This window comes from Cervus elaphus, chromosome X (genome assembly GCF_910594005.1).
Source record: "Cervus elaphus chromosome X, mCerEla1.1, whole genome shotgun sequence".
Classification (NCBI taxonomy): Eukaryota; Metazoa; Chordata; class Mammalia; order Artiodactyla; family Cervidae; genus Cervus; species Cervus elaphus.
Window position 1 is genome coordinate 94,908,381 of NC_057848.1, and position 9,219 is coordinate 94,917,599.

Below are 9,219 nucleotides of genomic sequence, written 5' to 3' on the forward strand. Positions count from 1 at the left end.
CTATTCATCACCTCCACTGTGTGATCATAATCTATTTGATTTAGTTCATGCCTGAATGGTCTAGTGATCATCCCTACTTTCTTCAATTTAAGCCTGAATTTTGCAGTAATCATGATCTGAGCCACAGTCAGCTCCAGGTCTTGTTTTTCCTGATGGTATAAAGCTTCTTCATCTTCAGCTGCAAAGAATATAATCAATCTGATTTTGGTATTGACAATTTGGTGATGTATAGAGATGTCTCTTGAGTTTTTGAATGAGGATGTTTTCTATGACCAGTTCATTCTCTTGGCAAAACTCTTGCTATCCTTTGCCTTGCTTCATTTTTAATTCCAAAGACAACTTGCCTGTTATTCCAGGTTATCTCTTGACTTCCTACTTTTGTATTCCAATCCCTTATGATAGAAATTACATCTTTTTTTTTATATTAGTTCTAAAAGGTCTTATAAGTCTTCACAGAACCAATCAACTTCAGCTTCAGCTTCTTCACTATCAGTGGTTTGGGCATAGACTTGGATTACTGCACTATTGAATGGTTTGCTCTGGAGACATTGAGATTATCCTGTAATTTATGAGATTGCAACCAAGTACAGCATTTTGAACTCTTCAGTTGACCATGAGTGCTACTCCATTTCTTCTAAGGGATTATTTCTCACAGTAGTATATACCATGGTCATTTGAATTAAATTCCCTTATTTCTGTTCATTTTAGTTCAATGATACCTAAGACATTGATGTTAACTCATGCCATCTCCTGCTTGACCATGTTCAACTTAGCCTGAATCAGACTTTACTTTCACCACCAGATACATCCTCAACTGAGTGATGCTTCCACTTTGACTCAGCTGCTTCATTCTTTCTGGATCTATCAGTAATTATCTTCTACTCTTCCCCAGTAGCATATTGGACACTTCCAACCTGGGAGACTCATCTTTCAGTGTCATATATATATATATATATATATATATATAATATTGCTTTTTAATACTGTTTATTTGGATATTGGAATGGTTTGCCATTGCCTTCTCCAGTGGACCACTTTTTATCAGAACTCTTCACTATGACCCACCTGTCCTGGGTTACCCTGCATGACATGGCTCATAGTGACATTGAGTTATGTAAGCCCCTTTGCCACAAGGCTGAGAGCCATGATTATCTTAGTAATTTTTAAAAAACCCAGATATCTCATATTGCAATACTTTAAACAATATATACATACATGTGTATATATATATATATATATATATATATATATACATATACACATATATAGACACACACACACACATATATGTATATATATGTCTTGCATGTAATTTTTAGAGGTTACCAAAAGAAGGCTGAAAATGAGAAAAATGTTCTGAAAATGTTCTAAGATGTGTGTGTATGTTAGTCACTCAGTTGTGTCCAACTCTTTGTGACCCCATGGACTGGAGCCTTTTAAGCTCCATTGTCCATGGAATTCTCCAGGCAAGAATACTGGGGTGAGTGGCTATTTTCTTCTTCAGGGGACCTTCTCAACCCAGGGATTGAACCTGGGTCTCCCACATTGCAGGCAAATTATTTTCCATCTGAGCCACCAGGGAAACCCAAGATGTTTTACAACATCTGAAAATGTTCTAAGAAAAGTTGATATTTATCTTCTCATTAAAGTACTTAGTAGATTAAACTTTGAATTAAAAAATGACAGTAGTAAATTGGCAACTCTATGGTAACAGTTTTCTAAGGAAAAATTAAAAACAAACAAACAAACAAAAAAACTGTGGGAGAAAATTTAAAGCTGGAAAAAGACAAATACAAATAGGTAGAAATTTTTAGGGCCTCCCAGGAAGCTCAGTGGTAAAGAATTTGCCTGCAATCCAGGAGACACAAGAAGACAGGAGCTTGATCCCAGGGTCAGGAAGATACCCTGGAGGAGGAAATGAAGAAAACAGGATGCACTGTGGGAAAATTTAGTCCAGTGTCTCTTATCCTTAAATTTTGATTACTTTTTTTTTCTTTGGAGAAGCACTTTTAAAATATTGAAAAGATTCATGTTTAGATAATGATGAAGTAAACCAACACAATAATGTTATTATTCTCTACAGTCAGCATACTTTAGAAATATAAATATTTAATAGTATTTTGTTGACTTGCTGTGGTTGATAGATATTACTAAATATATATCTGTACGATTGTAGTGTATATACTTATTCAGAAGAAATATAATACAAAACATTTAGGTGAAAGATGAGACTATTATTCACTTCTTGCTGTACAGACAAGTAATTAAAGTATCATCAACCTAATTCCAAATGAATCTGATGATAATATATAACTCCGTTAGAATGAGATGTGTAAATTAGATCATTTAAACTTCAAGGGTCCTCAAGCAATTTAGATTAAGATTTTCACACTCTGTCAACTGAAATTTAACAAAATTTGTTAAAACACTAGAAGCAAGTTTTCCATCAATTCAGTATGGAATTATCAACACTAATATATTTTGTGGAGAAGGAAATGGCAACCCACTCCAGCATTCTTGTCTAGAGAACTCTGTGGACAGAGGAGCCTGGTGGGCTGCTGTCCATGGGGTCGCACAGAGTCAGAAACGACTGAAACGACTTAGCATGCGTGCATGCATTGGAGAGGGCTTTCCTGGTGGCTCAGAAGGTAAAGCCTCTGCCTGCAATGCAGGAGACCTGGGTTCGATCCCTGGGTCAGGAAGATCCCCTGGAGAAGGAAATGGCAACCCACTCCAGTACTCTTGCCTCGAAAATCCCATGGACTGAGAAGCCTGGTAGAATACAGTCCATGGGATCGCAAAGAGTCAGACACGACTGAGCGACTTCACTTTCACATGCATTGGAGAAGGAAACGGCAACCCACTCCAGTATTCTTGCCTGGAGAGTCCTAGGGACAGAGGAGCCTGGTGGCCTTCCGTCTATGGGGCAGCACAGAGTTGGACACAACTGAACTGACTTAGCAGCAGCAGCAGCAACAATATATTTTGAGGAATTATTAAAACTGAAGAAAACAATCTTCTAAGAGAACTCTTCTGGTTGTACAAAAGAGACATGTTTCAGACATTTATTTGCATTCACAATTTCTAAATAAGTATCTCTTGAGATTGTTTATAAATCATAATTTATTTGCAAGTATCTTGCTCTATTCCAGATACTATGACAAACGTCCATAAACTGGTGGCTTATAAACAAAAGAAAATTATTCCTCACAGTTTTAGAGTCCGGGAAGTCCAATATCAAGGTGTTGGCAGAATCAGTGTCTACTGAGAACCTGGCTACTGATTCATAGATTACCATCTTATCACTGCCCCCTCACACGGTGGAAGGAGTAAAGTTCTTTCGGGTCGTTTTAATAATGGCACCAAATCTCATTCATAAGAACTTTGCCCTCAGGACCTAACACAGTTCAAAGGCCCCACCTGTTAATACCACCACATTAGAGATTAGGATTTCAACATATCAATTTTTTATGACACAAGCATACAATCTGTTGTACCAAGATAACAGGATTTTAGTTTGTAATATCAAGTGATCTGTTTTATTCTTGTAACACTAGTTATTAAAAAAAAAAGATTGCAAATGAGAAGGAGAAATGAATAATTTATTAAAGGCAATTTATATCAATGACTGTATATAGTCCAAAGATAAAACAGGTATGCTCAGAGGTAGCTTCTAAATTTATAAAGAACTAAAATCCTTTCTGCTTTATAAGCAAGAAAAATAATTATCCCAGAAGCAGTTGTAAATGGTTAGCAGAAACACAACCAAAAAATCAACAATTGACATTTAAAAAGCAGAAGTATCACCAAAGTGGCAAGAGCACATTTGAATTGGAAAGCTTTTAAATAGTGCCTTCTATTTGCATCATTAATACAATACATTATCTTATCAGATACCACATGTAGCCACTACTAATGCTGCTTCTTTTCTGAAGATAACTAAACAGAAATAATGTGGCTTTGTTAAAGAACTTTGAAGTCTCTGCTTGATAGCATATAGTATATGGTGCTTGCTCAATAAATATAATTTTGCAAATCTAGAACATATACAGATTTTAGTGTAAAGTATCATATTTTGAGAAATATATTCATATTCTACTGCTTGAGATTGTTTAATTTAGCAATTGTATAATTGTTTAATTTGTGTAGCAAATTACCACAAACTTAACAGCTTAAAACAACACTCATCTATTAGTCTACAGTTCTCTAGATCGTAAGTCTAGTAGAGTGTGATTGGAGCTTCTGTGCCTAAGGGATCACAGAGTTGAAAACAATCTGTTGGTCAGACTGGCTTCTTATATGAGGGCTCTGGAGGGAGATCCACTTCCAAGCTTATTCTGATTTGAAAGAATTCAGTTCCTTGTGACTCTAAGACAAATATTCCTTTTTCTTGCTGGTTGCCAACCAAGGACTTCACTCAAGTCTTTAATGCTGTTCACATTTCTTTTTACAGAGGCCCCTCCATCTTAAAACTAGAAACAGGTTGTTGAATCTCAATAAAGAAAGCCAATGCCAAAGAATGCTCAAACTACCAGACAATTGCACTCATCTCACACGCTAGTAAAGTAATGCTCAAAATTCTCCAAGCCAGGCCTCAGCAATACATGAACCATGAACTTCCAGATGTTCAAGCTGGTGTTAGAAAAGGCAGAGGAACCAGAGATCAAATTGCCAACAACTGCTGGATCATCAAAAATGCAAGAGAGTTCCAGAGAAACATTTATTTCTGCTTTACTGACTATGACAAAGCCTTTGACTTTGTGGACAACAATAAACTGTGGAAAATTCTGAAAGAGATGGGAATACCAGACCACCTGACCTGCCTCTTGAGAAACCTATATGCAGGTCAGGAAGCAACAGTTAGAACTGGACATGGAACAACAGATTGGTTCCAAATAGGAAAAGGAGTTATGTCAAGGCTGTATATTGTCACCCTGCTTATTTAACTTATATGCAGAATGCATCATGAGAAATGCTGGGATGGAAGAAGCACAAGCTGGAATCAAGATGGCTGGGAGAAGTATCAATAACCTCAGATATGCAGATGACACCACCCTTATGGCAGAAAGTGAAGAGGAACTAAAAAGCCTCTTGATGAAAGTGAAAGAGGAGAGTGAAAAAGTTGGCTTAAAGCTCAACATTCAGAAAACTAAGATCATGGTATCTGGTCCCATCACTTCATGGCAAATAGATGGGGAAACAGTGGAAATAGTGTCAGACTTTATTTTTGGGGATCCAAAATCACTGTAGATGGTGATTGTAGCCATGAAATTAAAAGACAGTCACTCCTTGGAAAGAAAGTTATGACCAACCTAGATAGCATATCAAAAACCAGAGACATTACTTTGCCAACAAAGGTCCATCTAGTCAAGGCTATGGTTTTTTCAGTGGTCATGTATGGATGTAAGACTTGGACTGTGAAGAAAGCTGAGCTCCTAAGAATTGATGCTTTTGATCTGTGGTGTTGGAGAAGAGTCTTGAGAGTCTCTTGGACTGCAAGGAGATCCAACCAGTTCATCTTAAAGGAGATCAGTCCTGGGTGTTCATTGGAAGGACTGATGCTAAAGCTGAAATTCCAGTACTTTGGCCACCTCGTGCGAAGAGTTGACTCACTGGAAAAGACCCTGATGCTGGGAGGGGTTGGGTGCAGGAGGAGAAGGAGACAACAGAGGATGAGATAGCTGGATGGCATCACCGACCCGATGGGCATGAGTTTGAGTAAGCTCCAGAGGGTTGGTGATGGACAGGGAGGCCTGGCGTGCTGATTCATGTGGTCGCAAAGAGTCTGACACGACTGAACGACTGAACCGAACTGAACTGAATATGTTAAATGTTTCTTTTCCTTCACCACCAGCCTAATAAATCTCTCTTTTTTTAAGAGCTCATGTGATTTTATTAGGCCCCCAGATTATCCAGGATAATCTCCTTAAAGACAACTAAGTCATAAAATATAACATAATTATGGAAGTGATATATCATCACCTTCACAGGTTCTGAGTATTAAGCTAGGCCATCCTAGGCAGGTCATTTTGGAAATTATACTAAAAATGTGAAGGCATATAGAAATTTTATAGAAACATTTTGCAAAAGAACTCTTTATAAAATAAGAAAATTTAGACCTATATTTCAAGAAAATATATTTGCAAAAACATGGAAAGAAATATAATATGTCTCTGAGGTTCAACTTCAAATGGTGGGATGTGGAGATTCACTGTTTGGATACCCCATTGCAACAGAATTCAATTTCCTGAGTCAAAGCTAACATGCTGCTTTCTCTAATCCCCTGCAGTAGTAGGCAAGTTTGGGCTTTTCCCAAAAGAGATAGTGAGAAAAGTGACAACACTACAAACAGAAAATGAATTATGTTTAAGAGTAATTCTGTATATTAAGACAGTGTTCATGACAAACAGTATGAAAAGGGAAGTTTGATCAGAATAAACAGCAGTCTCTTAATCAAGGGTAAGAACACACACACACATACACACACACACACACACACACACTGCAATATTGATACATATTTATCTGAGAACCATTCTGTGGATGGAGGGAAGTGGACTATATTATCTCTAAGGTATGAAAAGTCTCTTTCAACTTCCATAATTTGTATCTTTGGACAAATAGAAAACATTTCAATGAATATGCAATATTTAAATACATTATTTTCAATTTTCTGTTAGCCATGAAACATAAGTTATAACAAATTGAGTATGTAAACAAGATTGCAGAGACAATTTTTAAAATTACTAAGGGAACAAAATATTTAACATCACTCCTATGTATATCACTCATGGTGTACAAAACAGGTTAACATAACTTATACATGCTAATCCTATAATAGCTTGATATATTGTTTATTTTCTATATTAGTCCTTCACTTTACTCAGGCCTCTGTACAAATATCAGCTTCCCATAGAGGTTTTTATCTGTTTGCTTATCTACAAATATGATCAATTTCATTATTTACTCAGCTTATATTTACTGTATACCACCTATCACTATCTGACACAATATTACATATTAATTTTGTTATTATTTGACTTCTCCACTAAAACATAAGATCCAAGAGGCTGGGGAATTGATGTTTTCTGATCCCAATGTATCAAAAAAGAGGCAGGCATATAGTAAGTAATTATTAATACTCCCAATTTCTTGTTGAATGAATAATATAAATAAAATAAATATATATTTATATTTTATACACCTATACACATATATGTAGATATCTTGTTTATAAAAAATTTAGATTAACCTCACATTTTTCTAAGAGTTCAAATTTGTGAAAATATAAAATTTATATTTGCTGTAGAAAATTATCAGGTGATAATTTCATGTCAGTTTATAAGAGTTTCAATAAACTCCAAAACAAGCACCAATCAATAATGTTATCTCTCTACTTCCTGTTGACAAGATCTACATACTTAATATTGATATAAATATTTTTGTCTTATTTTTATGTAACTAGTAGTCTAATTACTTATGATTTAATTATACTTAAAATATTTTTGAATTTACAGATGAAATAGCTTTCTTTGTGAAATTCAGTTCAGTTCAATGATTTAGTCATGTCTGACTCTTTCCAACTCCATGAATTGCAGCATGCCAGGCCTCCCTGTCCATCACCAACCCCTGGAGCTTACTCAAACTCATGCCCATCGAGTCGGTGATGCCATCCAGCTATCTCATCCTCTGTTGTCTCCTTCTCCTCCTGCACCCAACCCCTCCCAGCATCAGGGTCTTTTCCAGTGAGTCAACTCTTCGCACGAGGTGGCCAAAGTACTGGAATTTCAGCTTTAGCATCAGTCCTTCCAATGAACACCCAGGACTGATCTCCTTTAAGATGAACTGGTTGGATCTCCTTGCAGTCCAAGAGACTCTCAAGACTCTTCTCCAACACCACAGATCAAAAGCATCAATTCTTTGGCGCTCAGCTTATTAGGGCATATCAATCTCCTCAAGAAATGACATGAGTATACTCTATGTAAAATGCACGTGTTTATACTACAAACAAAACAAAAAACTGTACCTTCTATAGCGTTGTCTATACATCAAACCAGGAAATTGTAACCTGCAAAACAATATACCATCCTTGACAGCTTGACAGCTTGATTTTGATGCAAAGGCTGGTTTACCATTTTATGTGTTTTTCAAAAGATAGTCAGATAATTGGAATTGCTATTGAATTAGCTTTGTTCTACTTTTAGTTTGGTTGACATAACATGTTATTGCACTTGAATTCTCCAAACACCTGAGCTATGATACCAGTGAGTGTGTTAGCAACTCATTATTGTTAATACATATATTAATGAATTTTTTCAGTCATCAAACTGCAACAGGGAATACAGGATAGGTGCAGTATAAAATAAGGAGAACTTAAAGACCTAAGTTTGCACAAAGCAAAAGCACAACACATTTCTTACAACAACCATATGTTTCATTGTAAGTAGCAATAATGTCCTGAAATTACTAGGCTATATTCTTGATACTAGACTTTTACCTTTCCTGAACCTGTTTTTAATGCAAACGACTAATAATATGAAGGGAGAAGTGTACAAATTAGTAACTTACAATGAAATATAAATTATGAAGCCTTGATTTCTCATGAATTACAACAATTCTATAGAAACTGATGAAGTTTTCTCTTTTTTCTCACTTTCTGCCCAGGCTGTCGTTTAGGATTAAGGGTGAACATACAATATTGTGGCGGCAAAAATATTTCTAAACTCATCTTGACAGCCAGTAGTATTCCAGAGACACTAGGGACAGAAAATACTTAACTACATTTTTAGACTCTGCATGTAAATAAAATTCATCAGTTTAAACAACAGAGATATACATATTAGGAAGTAAAGAATCATTTTGGTGCAAACACAGCATAATACTCCACAAACCATGAATGATGAGCTGCATATTTCCAGCCTACAAGCATTTTCCAGTTGACTGTAGAATCCATTAAAATAACTCTTCTGGAGAGAACAAGATGGTGGAGGAGCAGAGGATTACAATTCTCTCCACAGATACATCAGAAATACACCTTCAAATACAGAAGTGCATACAGAACACCAGCTGAGAGTGGACAGGAGGACCTGACCAGTGGAAAAGAATATATAGAACCACACAAAACTTGGTAGGATGAAGGAACTGGGGGATGGGGAACAGTGTTAGTAGGACTGGACCTACCCTCGGTGAGTGGAGGAACTGAAGAAGGTGTCCAATTCC